This window comes from Diadema setosum, chromosome 3, assembly GCF_964275005.1.
Source record: "Diadema setosum chromosome 3, eeDiaSeto1, whole genome shotgun sequence".
Lineage (NCBI taxonomy): Eukaryota > Metazoa > Echinodermata > Echinoidea > Diadematoida > Diadematidae > Diadema > Diadema setosum.
In genome coordinates, this window is record NC_092687.1 from 32620374 (window position 1) to 32647112 (window position 26739).

Genomic DNA, 26739 nt, shown 5'->3' on the forward strand with positions numbered 1-26739 from the left:
CGGGCTGTTTTCCATGCTTAGAGGGGCATCATGTTGATACTTCATTCCTATAAAAGAAACCTGTTTGGCTCAGGTTGATTGAAGAGAATTCGACAGAATCAGTTAGAAATGATTCAGTTTATGTCATTACGATTTTTAATGCTGTTATTATACGGACGCACCCACGGAACCATACGGCCTTCAGACTCCTCCTTTGGGATCTACAAAGAGGATAAAATGCCCTGCCATGGGACACGACCACTGCAGCCACATAACTTGATTCAGGAACATCTTGATGAAGAATATCTGGTGTTATCTACTCAGCTGAGCTTCGTCTCTTACTAACAGTAGTTTGTAAGGGATGTGGCGAAATCTGGCCATTTTGGAGGAGTGTTTTTATGATAATGATCATCTGACAGGCTTCCTGGACGTTGGGAACGAAACTGGCACTCACTTTTCTATAAAATATTTCTGTTCTTAACTACACGTGATGGATAGAATGTACACTCCCTTTCTGCTTCTAATATTGACCGTGTCAGCGTGTTGTGGTCCTACTACAGAAGGTAAGTGTAGCTCTTAGTTATGTGTTGTTTGACTTGTATTAATTTATCTTCTCTTGCCTTCTCCCTTCAGGACTACACTTTTAGCCTTATTTTAATCTCTCATTTTGCATTCCTCCCACAAGAACCTTTTCAGGATTTAACGGTCATCTATTTCCTCTCTATTTTTTTCTCTCCTCTACAGCATTTATTTTACGATCCACCCAAAACGCACTCTCCTTTACTTTTTGAATTTCAATTTTGTTCTTTTTCTTCTTCTTCTGTTCTTTGTTTTCTCTCCCTCTCTCTCTCTCGCTCTCCTTCTCTTTCTCTCTCTCCCTCTCTCTCTCCCTTCTCTCAACATATTCTCACCTCTCCTCGACTTACCTTTCCTTCGCAGGATTATTCGTCCTTTCTCCATTGATTCCGCATTCCACAGTCCACATTGTTCGCCGACTTCGTTCTTCTAATGGTTTCATGAATCTTCACTTCTCTCTCCTATCTCCATGGTTTTCCAACATTCAACTCCTCCCACTTTCTCTTCCCTTCTACTTCATCTTTCTCCTTCTAACGATGTGCAAACATCTTACTTGATTCTCACTCTATTCTTCCCCTATAATGATAATAATACTAATATAATAATATATCAATTTATAAAGCGCAAAACCTATAGACATATTTTTCTGCGCTGCAAAAGTTTCTGATGTGCTTGATAATAATAAACAGTTAAATGAAAAGATGTGTTTTGAGCCGTGATTTAAAGACTGCTACGGTTGGGGATTACCGGACTTCCAATGGTTCGTCATTCCAGAGTTTGGGAGCTGCACTCCCTCTCCGTTCCTTTCTCTACCGTCTCCACTTGTGCAACTTCAACTTTTACCCCATTACTGTCCCCGACTCTTCACTGTTTGCCCTCCTTACAACCCCCATAATGTCGCTTCCCTCTTCAATTCTCCTATTTCTAGACTCTTCTGCCAAACAGCAATTCCGGTTAAAGGACTGCATACACATACACACATACTGTCACCGCAAATCTTTCTCCCTCAGCTCTTATTTATTCGTTTAGGGTTGCCAGATACCAATCTATCAAAAGGTACCATATGAAATAAGTAAAAAGGGTCTCCATTATTGTCAAAACCAACAAGGATTTGACGTCATCGATCTTAACTTAATACAGTTTATTCAATTTTCATTACTTTTTTTCGTCCACAGAACTAACATAATTATAAGAAAATTACAAAGGGTCCTGAGCACACAACAGTTGATAGTATGATACGAAAATCAGAGCTAGGCCCTAATTTACGAAGTGGCAGCGTATTTACTTCAGCTCATATAAAATTGATATATAGTTTACACGTTAGATATGGCACGCGGAACCTTCGAAAAGGTATTGAACTAATTTATTAAAAGCTTAAAGACAAAACAAAACAAAAAAAAGAAAGATTACTATTCATTGTTAATATTTGAAGAGTTTTATCACGCAACGAGCTAAATTCATTCTTGTGAAGTTGAAATATTTGTGACTAAAGCTGCCAAAAAAGGAAAATGATAAGAAATTACAGGATATTTTTAATCATAACTTCCAGAATATTCATTATTATGTCACATGTGAGGTAATACTGGAAAGGTTGAATGTGATGATGGATTTGATTTGAAATGTTTGCAAATGACACTTAGTTCATTTTGCAATAAAAAAGTTCTCATTTATTTTGTTTTATTCATTTTATACTGCAGGGTTTGTCTAGTCAAAGGCTCTGCAATCATTTGAAGTACACACAAAAAGTAATATTCGACATGAAAAATACACTATGCAGGTATATTGGAAACTATTGACATCGCGATTGGATTTATGATAAATAAGTATATGTAGGCATGACATACAACAGTTTTAACAAATCAATGGAATTACTATTATTTCCTTTCGCATAGATTATTGTAACTCTTTGTTTTTCGGCATGTCACAACAACAAATCAACGCTCTACAACGTCTTCAAAACTCTGCCGCAAGATTACTGACTATATAGTAGAAAAACTACTCACATTGCACCAGTGTTACGTTCTCTCCATTGGCTTTCTGTTGAAAAGCGACTTATTTTCGAAATTGCTCTTCTTGTGTATCATGTGGTTCACTCAACTGCACCCGAGTATCTCCAGAATTCTTTACATTGTTATAACCCTCCTCGCAGACTTCGATCATCTACTCCCTTTTCATTTCAGATACCTAAGGTTAAGCATTCATGGGGAACTCGTTCTTTCTCCCACATTGGACCAAAAGTTTGGAAAGATATCCCTGTCACTGTTCGGCAGTCATCCTCTGTGGAATCATTTAAAACATCCCTAAAATATATATCTGTCTAAACATGTTGTAGGAAACAAAAAATTGAAGATGTCACATAATTCCTTTTCTTCATTTTTTTCTTTCTTTCTTCTCCTAACCTTAAGACTAAAAGCGCCATGAGCATCTTTTGATGGACTGTTGCGCTATAGAAGTATACACTATTATTATCATTATTATCATTATCATTATTTAAAGGTTTTTCATTGTGTTTTTATCCATAAAGAATTTACATCAAGTGGTAGGGCAACAAATGAAGTATAATAATTATGTAGAAGTTGGATGTTAGTGTCTGTAGTCTGTGTAAAATCAATGTAATTGAATGTGCCACGTTCGCACATCCGACTCAGTCGACGGCGTGCACTTCGCACGTACCTTTTGCAAAGCAGCTCCCTATAAATTCAGCACACGCATACAAAGCACGCGACGGCGAGCTGCGGTAGTTGTAGCGAGCTCCCATTCGATCGCTGTGCCGCTGCTGTGGGCGCCAGTCCATCGTCCGCCTGAGAGTTCATAGCGAGCCGGCTTTGCAAAAGGCTACTCAAGCGAGAACCTCTTTGTCTCAAACCCACAAACGCGCCAAACCGATCAAGAGCAAAATGCTTCCCATGCAAGGTCGCCGGAAGCGGGGGGGGGGGGGGGGGGGCAGGCGGGACACTTGCCCCCCGGCCCCCAAATAATTTTTTTTTTTGGGGGGGGGGGCAAAAACGAGTTTTTGCCCCCCCCCCCCCCGCCCCCATGGGCCCCCTGAAAGGTAACAAATAATACATCAGGTATCTGACGACCAAAATGAAAAATAAAGGCACTTTTTTGTCTAAAAATTGCCAATTCATAGATAAAAAGTGCGAAATTTTCGCCCCTGACGGGGCACCTACACTTATAAGTAAATTTAGTGTAGTTATATAGATGGTAGCTTCTCATCCTTCGATGAGTGTGCCCCTTGAAGCATACTTTTAGTAAACCCTTACGTTTTTCCTTTTCTTCTAATCTTTCAAGCAATGTAAGAATATTTTCATTACTAAAAAAACAAACACTAAGGTTTGTTCGTATATGATAGAGTATCAATAAGAATCCATCAGTACCAATGATGAGAACAAAGTTTTAAAGGTAGGCATAATGTAATCAACTTAGAACAATCCGCATTCGAACCGATGCCTCCAACACCTAATTGTATCGCTTAGAGTTCATCTGTTACGTATAAGGCCCGATGCACAGTAAACAGCTGTGAGATCTGGCTTTTTGGATAATCGTGGTGCCCGTCTAGCGCGCGCAACGGTCCTTTTGGCGGGAAAGGATTCGATATGTGACACCAATCAAAGTAACGTGAAAAAAAGGTTAATTATCAACAGAGAAGCAGGTTTGTCGGTTCATTCCAGCATTGGTTCGTGCCAGCATTTGTAATCTTCAAGAGGCTCACATCGCTTTTTGATTTTCAACAATCTCATTTGCTGGAACAGTACTGTGAATCCTGATCATGACGAAGCACCAGTCTGGGTCAGAAGGGAGGAAACAGAAGGAGCAAAAAGAACTCCAAGACAACGCGAAAGGATCGTGATCCCTCATACCATAATTATTTAGCCCGAGCAAACAAGAAAGAGCCAACAGATACTGCAGAATCAACCCGGGCAAGAGAAGATTTATCAAAATCACCCACAACCCATGAAAACTCTGCCATAGACGATAGCCAGAAGGGATAAGACACCGAAGGATCTTTCAGGGAAAAACCAAATCAACCGACTTCAGCTAACTTCAAGAAAGACCATCAGGGTAGGCGGTTTCGCTCTGAGTGGTATACCTCGTACCCATGGTTGAAATGGGAACAAACTGCAAACAACGGTGACGGAGCGGCATTCTGCCACGTATGCCGACAAGGGTGCCTACGAAAAACTCCTGGTGGTGGAAGGGAGGAAGAAAGTTTCAGCAAAAACGGGTTTACGAATTGGAAGAAGGCAACTCAGGAGTTCCAAAAGCATGAGCGAAGTGAAAGTCATCACCTACTCGTGTACAAAATGAACCAGATCTGGCATGGGAGAAACATTTCTGAGAGGCTTGACCATAGCGCAAAGGAAGAGATGAAAAGGAACACAAAGTATCTTCATGCGATCTTCCCCACTTTGCAGTATCTTGCCAAACAAGGACTACCAATTCGAGGACACACTGACCACAACAGCAACTTTCATACTTTGTTGACATTGCGATGTAGGGACATTGAGGGTTTCGATCGGTGGCTCGAAAGAAAGTCGTCATGGACCTCACACCAGATACAAGAGGAAATGATTGACATGATGTCCAGATCTGTGATGCGCGAGTTGGCCAGAGAAATGCAAGGGAAGGTATATGCGATCATTGCTGATGAAACCACTGACGTGTCCAAGTTGGAGCAACTTTGTATCTGCGTTTGCGTTGCAACAGACGAATTGCCGGTAGAAGAGAACGCCCTTCGTATGCACGCGATTGATGAGTGTCACGCAGAGTCAGTTCACAAGACTATCAAAGATGCTCTGATAAGGTATAACCTCCCTATCTCTCTGTGTCGGGCTGCAAGCTTTGATGGAGCAGCAACATTCCAAGGCAAAAGGAGTGGTTTCGCCAGCCGACTGCAAGAGGAGAATGAGAGAATCACCACCACACACTGCCACATGCACTGCATTAACTTATCAGTCCAAGACATGGTCAAGATTATGCCAAAGCTCCGTAAGTTCCTTACCACCGTAACGGACTTGATCAACTTCTTCAGGGATTCCCCAAAGCGATGTGCTATGGTCAAAACAATTGCAGAAGCATTGAGTTCGCCACAAACACATGTAAGGCCACTTTGCCCCACCCGATTAACAGTCAAATTCAAGGCCCGCAGCAGTCTCAAAGAGCAACTGCAGGTGGTGAAAGAGTCCCTGACAAAAATCGATCAAGATCAAGTGATCGAGACATGCAGTCACGAGCCAGCCTAGTGGATTCCTCAACGCAGTTTCCACTTTCGACTTCACGATTTCCCTCATCATCAGTCTTGCTATCTTTGAACTGAGCGATCGACTCGGTACGGCAATCCAAGGATCTCGTGTATCTGCCGGACAGGGGGTCAGGCTTACAAAGGTTGCTATCAACAACATGAAGACAATGAGGACAGAGACGGCGTTCGATGAAACGTGGAGAAAAGCAGTCACCTACGCAGAACGGGAAGGACAGGATGATCCGGAGCTACCCCGACAGCCTAAAGCACCACGACGATATCAGCAGAGTGACCCTCATATCTTCAAAACTCCTAAAGATCTGTACCGAAGTGGATGGTTCGATGCTTTAGACCAAGTAATCAGTGGGCTAGAAGATCGCATTGTATTCAAGTGCATCCCTGTCTTGTTGGCCACAGATCTCTTGACGACAGCCTGGTCCAAAAACAAGGTATCATCCGAGTCCCTAGATTGTTTGATGAAGCACTACAAAGATGATTTGGATGGCCCTCGTCTTGACGCGCAGTTGCGAGTACTGGAGAATTTGGCGTCGGAAACCTCGACGCTGTCCACACTGTCAACACCTTCTTTTGACAAGATCGTCAACACTCTTGGAGCGACGTCAATGAAGCCGATGATTCCAGAGGTCATGAAGCTAGTGAAGCTGTATCTTACACATCCCGCTACCTCTGCTTCAGCTGAACGCTCCTTCAACAGACTCCGTCAACTCAAAACGTATCTCCGTTCGATAATGAGCCAGCGAAGGCTGAACTCTTATCCTTGTATAAGGACAAGGCAGACAAAGCTGACATGTACGACCTTGTCAATGAGTTCATTTCCAATGGAGACAGCAAGAGAGGAAACACATTGCTCATCTTAAAAAGGACTAAGGTGTGGGCAGTATGTCATTCGAAGTTTGTCCGATATTTGGTATTTGTTTGTCAGCCTTTTCACTGTGTGTTCTTGCTATGTCCATTAGAAATGAACTCATTATTATTTTGTTTTATGTTTCATCTACATCATAGATGTAATCTGTTGGGATCCTGGAGACTGTTGGGGTGAAATGACTGAGACAAACATTATATCCATTATACATGTTCGAACAGTGATTGTATTTTATTTTATTTCATTTTATACTGGCACAGCTGAATAATTTTCGTAGTGCGAGCTTGCCCATATATTCTTACATTCTGATAATTACGACACGAAACAAGATTCAAGTTTGATACGATATTATTTTCAAAAAGTTTAAGTGGCGAAGTATAAGATGATCAGATCCTATATATTTATCTCAATGGTGCTCCAGCCGAAGAGCATTGTCTATTACAACTAGATATTAGCCGTTGAAAAAATAGTGATCTTTTCATTCTTTTGTCCCTCTGGTATTCATTCAAGAACAGTAGATGTGCTACACTGCTACTTCGTAACATTTTCTTGAAAACACAGTGGAATGTATTTTGTTTTCTTCTCACGTAATGCAGCATATATAATGTTATGCTGCGGTAATATTTTTTTTGGTTTGTTTTAATTTTTGGTCAGTCCATGGTTTCATACAGGCATGTCCATGTTTATTCAGGCTCAACTGAATCATTTTCGTATTGCGAGCTAGCCCATATATATACTGTCATGTTCTGATAAGTACAACACGAACAAGACACAAGTATGATACGATATTATCTATCAAAAAGTTCAAGTGACGAAGTATAAGAGCATATATATATATATATATATACATGAGTATATGAATATAAGAACGACCCAAGTCCATGGAAGACCACTTCGAGTAAACTAAAAAAACTTCATATCTTTTTTATTTGTCCAATAATATTCTATTTAACTGTGATGGGAAGGCAACATTGTATATACAAATTAGAACATATATTGTTATGACAATTAATATTTACATTAATTGTGGAGAGGCCATTTTGTGTGGTGGACTTGGATCGTTCTTTGATTCATATGGACTTGGGTCGTTCTTTGATCCATATACATGATATTCTGCTATAGAGATGAGAGAAGGATGAGAGAGGGCGCTATTATATGAATGTAAGAATGACCCAAGTCCTTCATTCTTACATTAATATAAGATTTAACTCATTCATTTGAGACACTTCCGGGGGTAATTAGGATTTATCATTTATACACAAGATGAGTCCATGCATAAGCTACAATTTCCCATGTCAAACTGAATTTGGCCAAAAATTGGACTTGGGTCGTTTTTATATTCAGGTCTTCATATATATATCAATGTTGGACAAGCTGAAGAACATTGTTTATTACAACTATACAGCGTGTCCCAGAAAAAACGAAACCGGGTTTCCATGCAACTTTTTACTATCGAAATCATACATTTTCTTTACGAGCTATACATCAATGGAAAGATAAACTTTTCTTCTTTCATTTGATGTACAACTTAATGTTCATTGTTTAGCATGACTGAATAAGAACAATGAAAAGTGGTGCTACCAAATTTTCATTTGCACTCGCGAATGGTGACTTTAAGTGAATTTTTCAGACTTTTAACGTTACGTTTTCGAAAAACAAAGTTCTTAACCCAAATATTCATATTTTCTTCTTTCATTAGACCTTACGCGTCATATATGAATAACGCATGCTTGAAAAAATCTGTATGAAAGCATGCTTAATTTCTGCCAATTCTACGGATAGTTGAAGAAACAAGCATTCGGCTCTCCCGACATATCATTAGACAATGGGCTCATCTGCACCATTAAATTCATACAAAACAACCGCAGTGCTACAGTGAATGTTGTTGTGGGGGGGGGGGGGAGGGGGTATGTACAGAAGATGCTGTATGAGACGGACAGCCCTTTGTTGTCATTTATTTGGATAAGCTATGAGACATAACCAATAATTGAAGACTAATGTCGTGAGTATTCTCAGGCTCCACGCAGTCCAATGGCTACGGGAAATCGTACAACAATGATGCACATTTTGATGATTTTATACCTCAAACTTATTTCACTGTTTTCATTCCTCTCTACATTTCCTCACGCATGGTTAGTCCGTCCCCAGTGACAGGGATTTCTAATTTTTGAAGGGGGAGGGAAGCAGAAAGAGAGGGTTCTTCACTGTGTTTATCACTGAACTTGCGCTTCTAACATTTCAAAGGTACAAGTGCAGGGCAGAAAGTCGTCTTCTTTTTTTTCTGTTTTGTGTGTGTGTGTGGGGTGGGGGAGGCTTTTTCAGTTACTTTCCTCCCCCTTCACATTCCGCTGATGAACACCCTTATTATGCGCAGTGGTTGGATCAGTGCTAATTTATGACTCTTATTAAATTAACATTCCCTTTTAACCCCTCCCTTCATATTTGTGTAAATTCATTGAAGCGTGAAGGCCATTGTTATCTGCCAAGTCGGGCAGGCGTCGGGAAAGCTAACTGACTCCTTAAATTACTATCCATCTTTCTGAGTAAAATGGAAGCATATTTTCAAATATAAGTTTTCTCGAGCAGGCGTAGATCATTTTTTACGGATGAGATGTCACTTGAAAGGAAAAAAAAATGGATATCAAGGCCAATATTTCATTGTTTTTTTTTTACAAAGGATTGCCGAAAAGCCTAAAAAACTCATCCAAAGTCGCCATTTGCTCGTACAAATGAAAATGTAATAGCATTACTTTCTTTTCTTCTAACTCAGCCATGCATGAATTACAAACAATGAGTTGTGCACATGGGCGTAAATTCCGGGGGGGGGGGATGGGGGGATATATCCCCCCCCCCCCACTTTTGAAGGAGGGGGGGATGGCCTGTACAAATATCCCCCCCCTGAAATTCTCCCAAGAAAAAGATGTAGGAACAAAATAACAAACAAAAAGAAATGTGGTGATATTGATTTCAGCATGATGGATTATTGCATAGCTATAATCTAGGCGGAAAATGCAGTTATTGTCTTTGTAATTTGCTGTTAAGCTATTACGTATGATGCAGCGAGAATTGTCTTTGCCAAGCGATACATCTGATGCGGCGAGACTACAAACAGTGGACGCATCTACCACGTCCGCTAGGCGCCACGATCGGTGGCAGTTTTTTTTTTTTTCCGTATAAGAAGACTGCCACCGATTCTGAAAAATAAGAAAACAACGACAAACAACTTGATCATAGGCGGTGTATTCGCGCGCATCCACTGTTCGTAGTCTCGTCGCATCAGACCAGCTGCATCCCCACCTAGGTTATAGGCTACATGCTGTAATGCATGAGCCATGACGTTCGCACGACCGCCTCGTGACGAGAGCATACTGCTGAACAGTGCTAGCAGCGCTCGCGTACTTCTCTCGCACGCCAATGCATTTAGAGCAATATCGACCGTAAGGCTGCGTTCACATAGAAGTATTCGGTATTCGCTATTCGGTATTCGCTATTCGCTATTCGCTATTCGCTATTCGAGCACCGAGTACACCGTTACCCGCACCGTCAACTCACCATCCCATGCAGTGAGGATTTCTTCCTCCTACATCCCAGCAAATCTTATTAACAATTTCTAAACTGCATCGAAATGTCAGTCTGCATGCTGATTTTTGCTAAAGGGCAAATTCAGAACAAAATTGTCATTATTCATAAACGATCGAGAGACGGTATACGCTGCAAGAAAATCGAACAAGCTCGATTCCCACTTTGCTATACTATTCGCAGCTATTCAGTACTTTCGAATAGTGCCCTCTTATGTGAACCGGTGTGAGGAAATCCTATCGTTCGATTCAAGCTATTCGCGTGCCCTCGAAAACGAGCCCCGAATACCCGAGAAGTATACTTCTATGTGAACAGAGCCTAATGCATGCTTCTGATGTTGAACTACTATAGTATAGCCACACAACCAGATGGAAACCAGCTGCATGCACCAGGGAGGTGCTCTTCCCACCTCCTTGATGCAACACAGTCTGTACTCTGTAGGGCCATGGACGTATAGGCGTGAACGAGTGCACCATGCCGAGCGCGATACGACACATCGAGCTCCGCATGAGTTACCCAAAGATCTAGATAACAAACGAGTTTGTTAACAGCCTTGTACGAGTTTCAGTCGTAGGAATATTGGCAGTGATTTTGCTCAGTTAGTATAATTCGTTTGCCTCCAGAAAAAAACAAAAGGAACGGGTGTCGATTCCCATATTTTGCCAAAATTATGCAAGTACCTCCTTTAATGTAATGAACATTGCTTTAGATTAATGGTTCAAACCTATTAACCAGATTTCTTTTTATTTTCATGGGAGATGTGCAAAAAGCAAAAGAAAGTTCACCTGTTAACAAACTTATACATCAGTAGATTAATAAGACAAGTTTATTCGCAGCCAATTTTATTGATATGTAACATTCATCTCACGAACAGAAAAATGGATTCTTTAATCCGTAATCAAACAATCCCACAGAAAAGGCAAGACATTCTAACAGTTTGCCAGAATAGTACGAAAAGATTTTCACTTTTTTTTTCTTCCGGTGAGTAGGACCTACTTGGAATTGAGTACTGAAACAGATATTGTACCTTACCAAATCATTTTCACACGTTTGTAAAAATATATATGAAGTGTGCCGTGATCCTGAATGAATTTTACAACTGTATTTATGAGCCTGTAATGTTGTTCGAAAATAACGTTGCTTATTGTCATTGTGCTTAGTAGGGGCCAGATATGAAGCCATTAACTTGACAAAGATGGAAAAAAGGTGAGCAAAATAAATAGAACTATCTCTACGAAAAGGAAGGGCTGAACTCATTTTGATTTCTACAAATATGAATGGTGTTTAAATGGTAATAAAATATACAAAAGAATCTTTAAGAAAAAATCTCAAGAAATTATTCAAATTGTCGGCATCACTAACATGCCCAATTATGTTTGAACTTTTAAAGGCTACAGTATGTTAACATCTGATAGACCTGGGCTTCAGAAGTGCTCTGATATGTAGGCCTATAAGATGTTGCGAGATTTAGTAAACGTTGGGTTGTCTTCAATTAAAGTACGGTTTGCTTAATCTATTCCTGTGAGGTAACTGAAGTTAAAAGGTATAAATTTCCTTCAATACGAGATGAACTTTCAAGTTTTCAATCTCCGCCTATACGGTCCTTATGACGTAACCTTGCGTTTCTGATAATGTTACTTGTTTACTGTCCAAAGGAATGGGGTTAAACATAAAAGATAATATTCTATATGGTCGATTGGAATTACGGAACATAATTATGTTATTAGAGTCCACAAAGATTGTCATAGAGACACATACAGAGAAAAAACTGTGCTTGTTTGTTTAACCTTGTTTGCTTTGTTACTGTTTTATGTTAAGGTTTTTAACACATAATGTACAAAACTGATCTCGCGGAATAAATCTATTCAAGTGAATAAAACTGTATTCACCTTTATCCAGCAATTTGTTCTCAATAGTGTTTTGGTCAGAGGAAAACTGGTGTGTTAGTTGTCGCATGTCACAAGTTATCCCGGGTTACATGAAGAGCTGTCACTATACCTTGCCACTACAACTCGACTTCTGTGGAAACCGTTCTTCGTTATTCTGCCAAGTACCATTATATCCCCCCCCCCCCGAAAAAAAAAGCGCAAGCGCGAAACCGAGCGCTTTAAAAGTTCAATCGTGTGCAGTGGATGAAGTTGGGGGAGACAAATCATTTTGTCCCCCAAGCAATTCCCGAGATGAGGACAAATCTCGAACTTTCTTTATGGAAAATTGGACAACTACCGCCAGAACTATGCACCGATCGCTGAATTGCAATCATAAATATGCAAAAGCTACTGGGTCCCTTTCGATAGACTTTGTACACTTTTGAGATTGACGTTTTATTTCCTTATATTTATCAAAGAGTGTGCAGCAGATCTTTCACTTACAAAAGCTCCCATATGCAGAGGCGTCGATGGAGGGGGAGGGGGGTGGTTCCCCCATAAAAGTATTGGGGACAAACAGATCATTTTGCTCCTCCTCGTAACTCCCGAGATGTGGAAATGTTCTTACATTTTTTGATAGAAGACTGTCTAAATATTTCACCCAAAGATGGCTGAATTTCAATTCTGAAAATACAAAATCTCCCTCGCGTAAGAGGGGGATAGGCCTAACCCCTCCCATACCCTCCCTGTTCATCATTTCTACTTAATACACTTTAGATTGACAGATTTCAAAATGTTTCATCCAAAGTGTACACCAGGTCTGTTACTTCAGTTTAAAGAAATGCCAATGTTCCTTGGGTGGGAGTAGATATCTAGATACTTTCAATTAACGGAGGATCCCCCCCCCCCTAAAAAAAAAGTATACACTTCTGGGATTGAAATTTCCCCAGATTGCATCATAAATGTGTTTACGAGATATTTGTTGCTGCCAGTAATTGCCAGCAGTTGCGCCCGGTGCGCCCCCATCCCTTAATTTCCAAAGCGAAAAAAGTAACAGCTACAAACGGCAGTTTTTGGACTGTAAAATGTCAAAATTTTCAAGCTCGCTCGCATTGAATCGTCATGTCATTCTCCTGATGTTGCTGCCGGGTAATTGCCAGCAGTTGCGCCCGGTGCGCCCCCCCCCCCCTTATTTTTCAAAGCGAAAAAAATATAGCTACAAACGGCAGTTTTCGAACTGTAAGATGTCTGGAAGAGAAACACCTCCCTGCTCGCATTTAATCGTTATGTCATTCTCCTGATGTTGCTGCCAGTAATTGTCAGCAGTTGCGCCCGGTGCGCCCCCACCCCCCTTAATTTCCTAAGCGAAAAAAGTACAGCTACAAACGGCAGTTTTTGGAATGTAAAATGTCAAAATTTTCAAGCTCGCTCGCTTCGCTCACTCGCATTTAATCGTCAGGCCATTCTCCTGATGTTGCTGCCGGGTAATTACCAGCAGTTGCGCCCGGTGCGCCCCCCTTATTTTTTCAAAGCGAAAAAGATATATCTACAAACGGCAGTTTTGGGACAGTAAAATGTCAAAATTTTCATGCTCGCTCGCATCAGGGAGGTGGGAAGAGAAACGCCTCCCTGCTCGCATTTAATCGTTATGCCATTCTCCTGATGTTGCTGCCGGGTAATTGCCAGCACTTGTGCTCGGTGCGCCCCCCCCCCCCCTATTTTTCAAAGCGAAAAGATATAGCTACAAACGGCAGTTTGGGGACTGTGAAATGTCAAAATGTTCAAGCTCGCTCGCACTTAATCGTTATGTCATTCTCCTGACGTTGCTGTCAGTAATTGTCAGCAGTTGCGCCCGGTGCGCCCCACCCCCCTTAATTTCCTAAGCGAACAAATATAGCTACAAACTGCCGTTTTGTGACTGTACAATGTCAAAATTTTCAAGCTCGCTTGCTTCGCTCGCTCGCATTTAATCGCTACGCTATTCTCCTGATGCTGCTGCCGGGTGATTGCCAGCAGTTGCGCCCTGGTGCGCCCCCCCCCCCCCTTATTATTCAAAGCGAAAAAGATATAGCTACAAACGGCAGTTTGGGGACTGTGAAATGTCAAAATTTTCAAGCTCGCTCGCACTTAATCGTTATGTCATTCTCCTGATGTTGCTGTCAGTAATTGTCAGCAGTTGCGCCCGGTGCGCCCCCACCCCCCTTAATTTTCAAAGCGAAAAAATGTAGCTACAAACGGCAGTTTTGGGACTGTAAAATGTCAAAATTTTCATGCTCGCTCGCATCATGGAGGTGGGAAGAGAAACACCTCCCTGCTCGCATTTAATCGTTATGCCATTCTCCTGATGTTGCTGCCGGGTAATTGCCAGCAGTTGCGCCCGGTGCGCCCCCCCCCCCTTATTTTTCAAAGCGAAAAAGATATAGCTACAAACGGCAGTTTGGGGACTGTGAAATGTCAAAATGTTCAAGCTCGCTCGCACTTAATCGTTATGTCATTCTCCTGATGTTGCTGTCAGTAATTGTCAGCAGTTGCGCCCGGTGCGCCCCCACCCCCCTTAATTTCCTAAGCGAACAAATATAGCTACAAACTGCCGTTTTGTGACTGTACAATGTCAAAATTTTCAAGCTCGCTTGCTTCGCTCGCTCGCATTTAATCGCTATGCTATTCTCCTGATGTTGCTGCCGGGTGATTGCCAGCAGTTGCGCCCGGTGCCCCCCCCCCCCCCCCCCCCACCTTAATTTTCAAAGCGAAAAAATGTAGCTACAAACGGCAGTTTTGGGACTGTAAAATGTCAAAATTTTCATGCTCGCTCGCATCAGGGAGGTGGGAAGAGAAACACCTCCCTGCTCGCATTTAATCGTTATGCCATTCTCCTGATGTTGCTGCCGGGTAATTGCCAGCAGTTGCGCTCGGTGCGCCCCCCCCCCCCTTATTTTTCAAAGCGAAAAAGATATAGCTACAAACGGCAGTTTGGGGACTGTGAAATGTCAAAATGTTCAAGCTCGCTCGCACTTAATCGTTACGTCATTCTCCTGATGTTGCTGTCAGTAATTGTCAGCAGTTGCGCCCGGTGCGCCCCCACCCCCCTTAATTTCCTAAGCGAAAAAGATATAGCTACAAACGGCAGTTTGGGGACTGTGAAATGTCAAAATTTTCAAGCTCGCTCGCACTTAATCGTTATGTCATTCTCCTGATGTTGCTGTCAGTAATTGTCAGCAGTTGCGCCCGGTGCGCCCCCACCCCCCTTAATTTCCTAAGCGAAAGAATATAGCTACAAACTGCCGTTTTGTGACTGTACAATGTCAACATTTTCAAGCTCGCTTGCTTCGCTCGCTCGCATTTAATCGCTATGCTATTCTCCTGATGTTGCTGCCGGGTGATTGCCAGCAGTTGCGCCCGGTGCCCCCCCCCTTAATTTTCAAAGCGAAAAAATGTAGCTACAAACGGCAGTTTTGGGACTGTAAAATGTCAAAATTTTCATGCTCGCTCGCATCAGGGAGGTGGGAAGAGAAACACCTCCCTGCTCGCATTTAATCGTTATGCCATTCTCCTGATGTTGCTGCCGGGTAATTGCCAGCAGTTGCGCTCGGTGCGCCCCTCCCCCCCTTATTTTTCATTGCGAAAAAGATATAGCTACAAACGGCAGTTTGGGGACTGTGAAATGTCAAAATGTTCAAGCTCGCTCGCACTTAATCGTTATGTCATTCTCCTGATGTTGCTGTCAGTAATTGTCAGCAGTTGCGCCCGGTGCGCCCCACCCCCCTTAATTTCCTAAGCGAACAAATATAGCTACAAACTGCCGTTTTGTGACTGTACAATGTCAAAATGTTCAAGCTCGCTCGCACTTAATCGTTATGTCATTCTCCTGATGTTGCTATCAGTAATTGTCAGCATGCAGTTGCGCCCGGTGCGCCCCCACTCCCCTCAATTTCCTAAGCGAACAAATATAGCTACAAACTGCCGTTTTGTGACTGTACAATGTCAAAATTTTCAAGCTCGCTTGCTTCGCTCGCTCGCATTTAATCGCTATGCTATTCTCCTGATGTTGCTGCCGGGTGATTGCCAGCAGTTGCGCCCGGTGCCCCCCCCCCTTAATTTTCAAAGCGAAAAAATGTAGCTACAAACGGCAGTTTTGGGACTGTAAAATGTCAATATTTTCATGCTCGCTCGCATCAGGGAGGTGGGAAGAGAAACACCTCCCTGCTCGCATTTAATCGTTATGCCATTCTCCTGATGTTGCTGCCGGGTAATTGCCAGTAGTTGCGCCCGGTGCGCCCCCCCCCCCTTATTTTTCAAAGCGAAAAAGATATAGCTACAAACGGCAGTTTGGGGACTGTGAAATGTCAAAATTTTCAAGCTCGCTCGCACTTAATCGTTTTGTCATTCTCCTGATGTTGCTGTCAGTAATTGTCAGCAGTTGCGCCCGGTGCGCCCCCACCCCCTTAATTTCCTGAGCGAAAAAATATAGCTACAAACTGCCGTTTTGTGACTGTACAATGTCAAATTTTTCAAGCTCGCTTGCTTCGCTCGCTCGCATTTAATCGCTATGCTATTCTCCTGATGTTGCTGCCGGGTGATTGCCAACAGTTGCGCCCGGTGCCCCCCCCCCCCCTTAATTTCAAAGCGAAAAAATGTATAGCTACAAACGGCCGCTTTTGGACTGTGAAATGTCAAAATTCATGATCGCGTTCATGATCGTCAGTGTAAGAATTAAGACAAGAAGTTTCTCTAAATGATACCATTTTTTAGGCAAAATTGTTCAAAAATAATCTACATAAAATGTACTGCTACCTTAAACATGTTGGACTGTTTCAAGTCGATAGAACACGCAAAAAAAAAAAAATGAATCAAATTGCACCATTTACAACATCAATATGTAAAAAGTTCTCACTGTGGGAGGGGGAAACCCCTCTCCCACACCCTCCCCCCTCGCTCGCATCGCTCCCTCGCATCTAACTGCTCCCCCTAAGATCAAATCCTGGCTACGCTGGTGGTAGGCCCCACTATTTAGTAGGCCTTCACAGTGATGTCGCACAGGCGGAGCAAGAGCTAAAATACCACGATGTAGTCATTCAATTATCTATGAATATTTCTTTTTCTTACTTGTTTTTTTATAGGAAAAATAATCCCAAATTTCACCAAAAGTGTGCACCAGATCGCTGAATTTGAGGTCTGAAAATGTCAAATTTTCCTCGTGTGGGAGGGGGATACCCCCCTCCCACACCCTCCCCCCGCTAGGCCGCTCCGCTCCCTCGCACAGATATTCAAACTCAAAGTCCCTCCCCTACCCCCATCATTAAAACGGAACAATGCCCCTGTGATGATTGCTTTACTGACTTAAATCAAGAAAATTGAAGAATACAATTAATAGCTACAGGAAAATATCTACTACGTTATTCAAGAAACTTATTAGCTAGCATTTTATTGAATTTATTTGGGCATTATTCAGGGCTGCGCTACATTTTTGAAGGGGGGAGGGGCAAAATCGCCTGTTAGTCAAGAAGAAAGAACATCAAAAGACAAGAGAAACAACAAAAAAAAAGTCTTCATACTTTTAAGGTCTGATCTTCCGCCGAAAGTCGGCTGACAAGAAAAAACAAACAAACAAACAAAAACAAGAACAAAAAGTCGTCATATTTTTGTTGCCACTTCCCTCCCACTTTGCATGGAAAAGAGTGGGACATAATCCCTGTAAAGTGTGTGTGTGTCTGGGGGGGGGGGGGGGGGGCAAGCTTCCCCCCCCCCCCCCCCGGCTGCACCGGTCCGGTTATGGGCTTGTAATCGTGGTGATGGTGACTATCGCCAATCATCCCCCCCCCCCACTCCTCAGTACGGATTTACGCCGTTGGTTGTGCATCAAATGAAAGAAGAGAAGTAAATCTTTCCATTCATGCATATCTCATAAAACAAATATATGATTATGATCGCAAAAAATTGCAATGAATCTCGGTTTCGTCTTTTTCTGGGACACGCTGTATATTGGCGGTTGACTAATAGTGATCTTTTCATTCTTTTGTCCTTCCTGGTATTCATTCAAGTACTGTAGATGTGCTACACTGCTGCTTCGTAACATTTTCTTGAAAACACAGTGGAATGTATTTTGTTTTCTTCTCACGTAATGTAACATAATCCGTAATGTTATGTTGCGGTAATGTTTTGTTGTTTTTGTTTTTGGTCAGTCCATGATTATTTACTTATGGATATTTCTTGGCATTTGATATTCATCAATTACTAGTTATTTTCACTTTTTCCCCTGAAAATATGTTAAAATGATTTGACAGGCATCGAACAGTGCGTTCCAGAAAAAGGAAACTCATAAATCGACTTAATTTTTTTCAGAAAACTGTAATGATTTATCAGAAAAGGTTTATATTGGTACGAAATTAAATGTATCCTCTTTCTTTTGACACCCAGTTACAATATGCGTAATGTATTGACCCTGGACAAGCACGGACCATTTGAAATAGTAATGTCAGAAATGATTTGCGCAGAATAGCGATTTATTGGCTTATCGGCGTCTGCCACGTCAGAACTAAATAACGTTTTGAATTTGAAAAGACATGCATTAGCATTTGAAGACCTGAATATAAGAACGACCCAAGTCCAATTTTTGGCCAAATTCAGTTTGACATGGGAAATTGTAGCTTATGCATGGACTCATCTTGTGTATAAATGATAAATCCTAATTACCCCCGGAAGTGCCTGAACTGAATGAATTAATTCTTATATGAATGTAAATATGAAGGACTTGGGTCATTCTTATACTCATATTTTAGCGCCCTCTCTCATCCTTCTCTCATCTCTATGGCAGAATATCATGTATATGATTCAAAGAACGACCCAAGTCCATCACACAAAATGGCCTCTCCACAATTAATGTAAATGTTAATTGTCATAATAATATATGTTCTAATTTGTATATACAATGATGCCTTCCCATCACAGTTAAATAAAATAGTATTGGACAAATAAAAAAGATAGGAAGTTTTTTTTAGTTTACTCGAAATGGTCTTCCATGGACTTGGGTCGTTCTTATATTCAGATACTCATTTCTTTGGTCTCCTTTGTCACGTTTCTTCTGCTTAGACTCCTTATTAAAGTCTGACAAGCAAGGACTTACCAGTCTGAACTTGGTTATATCAACTCAAGACTCTTATTTTGGCAAATAATTTTTGACATGCATGAATTAAAAAAGTTGCTTCTCATTCATGATTGGATATCATTTGTTTGGTATCAAGTGCAAGAAGAGAAAATGTTCTTACTAATAAAGCAAAGAGTTTGTTTTAATTTTGCGTGGCAATGAAGACATCTAAGACATCTCACCAGGCTGATAAAACAAATTTCCTTTTTATTGCGACGCACTGTATAATGATTCATGGCCGGCGCAGCCGTGGGGACCGTGGGGGCTCGGGCCCCCACACTTTTTGTGCACCATACAAAGGAATACATAGGGTGTCATCACTTTGTTGTGCCCTTCTTTATTGTTGTGCCCTCTTTATTGTGCCCTTCGCACAATTCCCCCCCCCCCCCCCCACTCAGTGAGTGGCAAGATTTTCTTTATATATCTCTTTACCTGGGGCCATCTTCCTCGTCAAGCTTAGCTTTTGATGATGGTCCCCTGCATTTCATTTTTACCATTTCCTATTGCTTCCTGATTATAGTTATGATATTCGTTCTTGAAAAAAAAAATGTATGTATGATCCAAACGTTACGAATATTATAGCTCTGTAAATGACTATGTCAGTATTTTGTTGATTTGTTGATTTGTATTGATTTTGAAATGCAGAAATAAAAACTGAACTGAACTGAACTGAACTTTGGGCCCCCATACTTTTTTTTAACCCGGAAGTACGTAAGTGGAACTAAAATAGAAATAGACAGGGATCTTGAAGTATGGCGGCGGTAAGGTTATGTTTTTTCTCTGAAGACTTTTTTTTTTGCTTGTCAGCTGGCTGAAGAAACCGGAAGTGGACGGGAGAAGAGATGAGCCGTTTTTTTTTTTGTTTTTTTTTTGCTTGTTAGCTCATGAAACCCGGAAGTGGGCCCCCACACTTTGAAAACACTGCGCCGGCTCTGCATTTTCCTTTAGCTACACGTAAGCATGATATGACAAAATACAATATGGGGTTACTGAAATGACGTTACTTGAATAAGCTTGATATTAAGAATATTACTTAAAACGTAAACTTGTTTTATCGTTGGTTTAAACATTTGCATGACAAAATGACTTCTGTTATTTTGAGCCAATGATAGCGTAACACACAATTTGAATGATCGGACGTGAAAATCTGTATAAGGTGCTCACTGGCCTTGCCCGCAGGGCACTCTGTATAATGGATAGTTTTCATAAGTTACGATCGTAGTCCTTTGCAGTGATTTGTTACTGTGTTTAATTCCCTAGAAATTTGGGTTTTTTAATTGCTCTGTGAACACATTCTTACTGTTTTTACAAAAAGTCCCTACCGTGGGAGGGGGCCGGGTATCCCCCACCCCATCCCACTCCCTTCCCCTCTCGGTCGCTTCGGTCCCTCGCCGAGGATCTCACACTGTCACAGAAATGTGCCCCCGTCGAGATTTGCCCCCCCCCCCACAAAAAAAAACAAAAACAAACAAACAAACAAACAAACAAACAAACAAACAAACAAACACAGAAACAAACAAACAAACAAAACAACAAACAAAGACAAAACAAAGCTAAAGTAAACTAAATAAACTAAAAGTGTTCCGGCGCGCTTGTACCCATGAAAGCTTTTTCTCTCGCTTCCGTTCGTCTCACATAGAAATATTACAGCGTGCATTTTATGTGGTGATTGACCATCAAACTGTCCCCTAATAGATTTGCTTGTAAATTCCAACTTTCTGTCGCTGTTTTGTGTGCAAAAGTCATGCTTTTAATACAGTAATGCAGCTACTGTTCATTTCGAAGAAAAACAATCATCGATTTTTCATACCATTTTCATCAAAGCAAAGCTTGACATTTTCTCTACAAATTTCTCTACACTATAGGCCTACATGCCCAGCTAACAGAAATCTATATAGGCATAGAAGTTACATAGATTTGATAAACAGAATGTTTTCTGAAAGTACGAAAATGTTGGTGTTTCAGAATAATGTTGCACACGGAGGGTTTCCACCACGGCACATGAAGAGTTAAAGTCTTCATTTTCCATTTCATGGCATAAAAGTGTCTTACTTAAAAAATAATATAATATAATACAAAAAGATAACGTTTCAGAATATCGCGATGGACCAAAACGCAACATAAACTATTGGAATTTTGATTTCTTTATTATAAATTCAATGCATGTTCATAAAAAAGTGACACATTATAATTGGTCACCTTTTTTTTTTTTACCACTTAATCTCTCCCATCATAACAACACATAAATTGAACAATGTTATTGCAAACTTTTAACGCATAGGTTAGGCATAATATCAAACAAATTGATATAGGCCCTATAGATGCAAACGAGTAAAGACAACTATTTACAGAGTGAGAAAATAACTTTATTTGTCACGACTCGATCATCTCCAAACATAAACTTCACATTTTTGGGCGATACACCGATGCATTTTCATTGATTGTTGTCGTCATTTTTTTTCTCTATCTCCCCCCTTTCTCTCCCCTCGCTCTCTTTAATTTATCCATCCAGTGAGTAGTGACTTGGGCATAGGCCCTATCACTTTAATCTGTCGTATTGTTTACATTAAAATGACTTTATCCTCGTGGAGTTTTTTTTTTTCTTATCAAATCGCTTATGATGATGGCTTCTTGTATATCTGTTAGAATTGAGTTGCTCATTTTTTTTTTCTGCTAACCGTCTTGAGCAGAGTTCCTTTTTGTTAAATTCAAAAAATTATTGTATTTGATTACTTTGTTCAACTGAATTGCAATTACATTTATGTATGAAAGATAGATGTGGAAAAATAAATCACAATAAAGTGAAAGTGCAATTCATAGGGTCTCACAGATGCACAAGTACTATTGTGACCGTGCATCACAAAACGAACAAAAAGTCGCACACACTGATTTTGCGTGAGGACTGATAATAAGTGAAATGGGTCAACCTAGCCGATCTTGACTTTTTCATATTTCCTGAAAGAGCAAGTCTTGTTTTACATTATGCTAAAATTTAGGATCATAAAACGTTCAGGAAAGTGAGTTTGTTAAGCAGTTTATCTCGAACATTTTTGGTACAATAGTGTGATTATGTGTGTCTTTAGAGTCCCCTTTTCATTTCTGAAAAACCTTATACACATTCTTCACTTTCTACTCTAATAACTTTTGAAAGGATAATGCTACTGCTTTGAAAGTTGGCATTGATTATGGACAGAATGTGTTAATGAAGCATGCTCAATTTCAGTTTAATCTGAAAATCCCTTCATTGTTGCTACTCCGGTGGTTTACTTCCTATTTTTTTGTCCCATTCATCACACAGCCAGCACGGCTTGGTAAAGATTAAGCGCTTGAATAGACACTGTACTTCAGAGCCTCTTTTTTCAATTCACACTTTTCCCGAGTTTGTGCTTTCTTTCCAATATTTAGATAGGTTAGGAGAGTCCATTTGATTTGAGTTATACACCATTTTAAAGCTTAAATTCTGCTCTTTGAGATTATTGTCTTAAGTAAAAATTCATTTTTGGCGACTTTATGTTTGTTTTGTGGTGCAGGGTCACATATTCGCATGCCAATTTGGGAAACATTTGTTTTGTTGTTGTTTTTTTTTTGCATATCGAAACGTTGTGATTATAAGACCCCCTTAAAATTATACAAACATAAAGAAACAAGAACTCTAAACAAGAACTATAATATGGTATTTATCAAAACCAAAAATACGAAAGTAAGCATTTGTTTGAATACACTCCCATATTACACATTAACTGTATAGAGAATGATGCTAACACACTACCCGCACCCACGAAAATATCTTACTGAAAATGAGCAAATATCATAATAAACATGGTGCTCATTTCTTGCTAAATTATTCCTCCAAATTTCGATGGATTTATGAATGATGGGAATGCATATTGTATGTCAATGGCAAATTCATCATTGTGTGGGTTCCCTTTCAAGAAACAATTAAATTGCGTGATCATGTCAACACATCTGCTAATAGACGGTGTTACAAAAATATTTCCCACATTCGATCCTTAGTAATAAAAAAAAACGTGTACTGCCTAGTATCAGATAACACTGACATTGCTATAAACAGTAATTGAATAGTGTACAATTTTGTTGGAGGTAATTTGAAAATGATAGCATAAATAAGATTCAAAGTTTCAAATTTTCAAAGTTTATTTCATTTTTCGACAAAACATATGTTTCACTTCATTTGATAACAGAGAAAAAGGTAAGAAGAACATAGTGAAATGAAAAGACTGTACAACAATTGAGGACCTATAGTAATCATACCTTGTATAGTAAAAAAGAAACAAAGTGATCAAAGTGAAGTACATGTACACCGTTGCTTTAAGTGCGAAAAATGGAGGGACCCACTAAAAAGACAGATCTTGTAGTATGTGGGCCGCTCTGGAGAAGAACATCGATGACAAGATAAATTGAATCATCGTAGATACAAAAAATAACAAAGTGGAAGAAGTCTGGAAAACCAATGAAAATTAGATTAACAAATACATACATTTTTATAGATGCGAACAAACATGAGACAGGACTAGACAACAAGACAACTACTGAGGAAAAGGTTGTACAGGACGGAATGGACAAGACTGACGAACTAAAGACAAAATAGCAGACAAGAACAACAGAAACAGAAACAGTAACAGAACAACAGAAACAACAAACATAAACAGCGATCTTCGGCAGAAGCATGCCAAGAGAAACAGAAGATAGTTGTGGGGAAAAGCAATATTCTGACGCCTGAAAGAAAGACAAGAAAGTAGGAAACAGAGGGACATATGAACATGAGTAACATACGGAAAGTCACCGTCTAGACGCTATGGGCAAAATGGCATGGATGACAACATTGCAAACATTAAGGGAAAAATTACAATTAATTCTTCGAAGAGGGGACAACGTGAGCAGGTCAGTATGTAAAAAAAAGGGCCAATCGATTGTAGAGTCATACGATTGCAATAAAAAAGACTTCAGTCTCCTCTTGAAAGAATATATGCATGGAGCGTTTTTTATGTGATAATTCAAATAATTCCAATAATTTGGGCCTACATAAATAAGTGTGTTTTTAGCAAAAATCGTTCTTAAAAGAGGTAAACAAAATTCATTGGAACGCCTCGTGGGATATTCATGAAATGATTGATTTTTTAGGAACATAGAATAAAAAATAGACCGAAGCAAGTTATTGCAATACTTGTACTTAAATTGCCCTAAATAAAACTAAAACAAATCCGTAATTTTTAAGAGCGTGTTAGAGGCAAACAACATATTTGTATGAGAACGTACAGGGGAGTAACAGATAACACGGGGAGCTTTCTTTTGTAAAAGGAACACTCTCTCTAATAAATTCTGATGCGTGTTGCCCCAAACTAATACTCTATAATTAAGACGAGGCAATATTAACGACGAATATAACATAAGTAATGATTTTTGTGGAATATGAAATTTCAATCTATTTAGAATGCCTATATTACGTGAAATCATATTGCAAACATTATCAACATGTAATTTCCAGGAAAGTTTGTCATCCACAATGACACCCAAACATATGATATATGAGACTTTTTGTAGATGAGAGACATCTAATATAGGTTTTCCCGGCCAATTTCGCACTTTTGTCAGTCCATTTGATAAAAGGTTCATTCAATTTAGCGAAAATCCTCGTCACTGCACATTCTGTCATTCAAAATTGCAAGTTGATCGTTCAATTTAGCATTTCGATCAATGAAATTTGCACTTGTGCCTTTCGAATTCGTAAAACGGGCATTCAAATTGGCACGTGCTCTTCAGTCATTCAAATTCGCCAGCACTGGCCGAAAGGGGTATTTCAGTCATTCAATTTCGCGTATGGGCAGTCAAATTCCAAACATGTTCATTCAAATTAACGTCATGTTATTTCTTTTTTGAGAAGGTGATAACATTTGAATGCGTATTTCTATGTGACTTTTTGTTTCATCCACGCACTGTAAAGCAGTAAAAGTATCATATTTTTGACCCTATATAACTCGAGTTTGTTGTTCTGTAACGCCCCTTTTCTTTCATACATGTCATTTTAGGCCTACATATACCAATACTACAGATTAACTTCATCTTCTTTACAGTCATGACAGCACAATTTCGATACAGACGTATTTCTCAAGAAGACAGAAAAAGAATTATAGGAGCATTTGATGATCATAACCTTGACTTCCTAGAACTGGCCGACAAAATCGGAATAAAGCACTCAATGGCCAGATAAGTTGTGGCCACATGATGATGCACTATCTTCGGATTGGAAGACCCATTAAGCACATTGAAGAAAAAAAAACAAACTCTTTCCAAAATCTCTAAAATGAGTAAGAAAATATGAAATGCAATGACGCTTGCAAAACAATAACTATGTTGAAGAAAAAAAAATAAGAAAGAACCAAAGCACAAACATGCGTGCTAAATTGACTGCAAAAGATGTTAAATTGGATGCCCAAAAATGAATTTGAATGAACGAGTGCAGCATGTCCGTGATCACGTGACTATATCATTCTAAATTGAATGAACGAATAACGAAATGGTGCTTGTTTTACGAATTTCAATTGAAAAAGTGTTAATCAGAATGAGGCTAAAGGTAATTTGAATGCTCCAAAATGAATTTGAATGAAGAGATCATAAAATTGAATTACCGAACATGTCATCTACGCTAAATTTTGCTAAATTGAATGCAGCAATTAGGAATTGGACTGACAAAAGCGCGAAATTGGCTGGGAAAACCTATACTATAGGTTTTCCCGGCCAATTTCGTACTTTTGTCGGTCCATTTGATAAAAGGTTCATTCCATTTAGCGAAAATCCTCGTCACTGCACATTCTGTCATTCAAAATTGCAAGTTGGTCGTTCAATTTAGCATTTCGATCAATGAAATTTGCACATGTGCCATTCGAATTCGTAAAACGAGCATTCAAATTGGCACGTGCTCTTCAGTCATTCAAATTCGCCAACACTGGCCGAAAGGGGGATTTCAGTCATTCAATTTCGCGTATGGGCAGTCAAATTCCTAACATGTTCATTCAAATTAACGTCATGTTATTTCTTTTTTGAAAAGGTGATGACATTTAAACGCGTGTTTCTATGTGACTTTTTATTTCATCCACGCACTGTTAAGCAGGAAATGTATCATATTTTTTACCATATATAACTCGAGTTTGTTGTTATGTAACGCCCCTTTTCTTTCATACATGTCATTTTAGGCCTACATGTACCAATTAACTACAGATTAACTTCATCTTCTTACAGTCATGACAGCACAATTTGGATACAGACGTTTTTCTCAAGAAGACAGAAAAAGAATTATAGAAACAGTTGCTGATCATAACCTTGACTTCCTACTAAGAACTGGCCGACACACTCGGAATAAAGCACTCAACGGCCAGATAAGTTGTGGCCACACGATGCACGATATCTTCGGACTGGAAAAATCACTAAGCACATTGAAGAAAAAAAAAAT

The 26739-nt window shown here is 40.0% G+C and overlaps 1 protein-coding gene and 1 pseudogene across 1 annotated transcript in view; both read left to right on the forward strand.

The window, feature by feature from the left end:
* The window catches only part of LOC140246789 (uncharacterized), a 246896-nt gene that overhangs the window by 208439 nt on the left and 11718 nt on the right, over window positions 1-26739 (forward strand). The gene's annotated exons all lie outside the window — the stretch shown is intronic.
* Window positions 3592-6678, forward strand: LOC140226631 (zinc finger MYM-type protein 1-like; annotated as a pseudogene).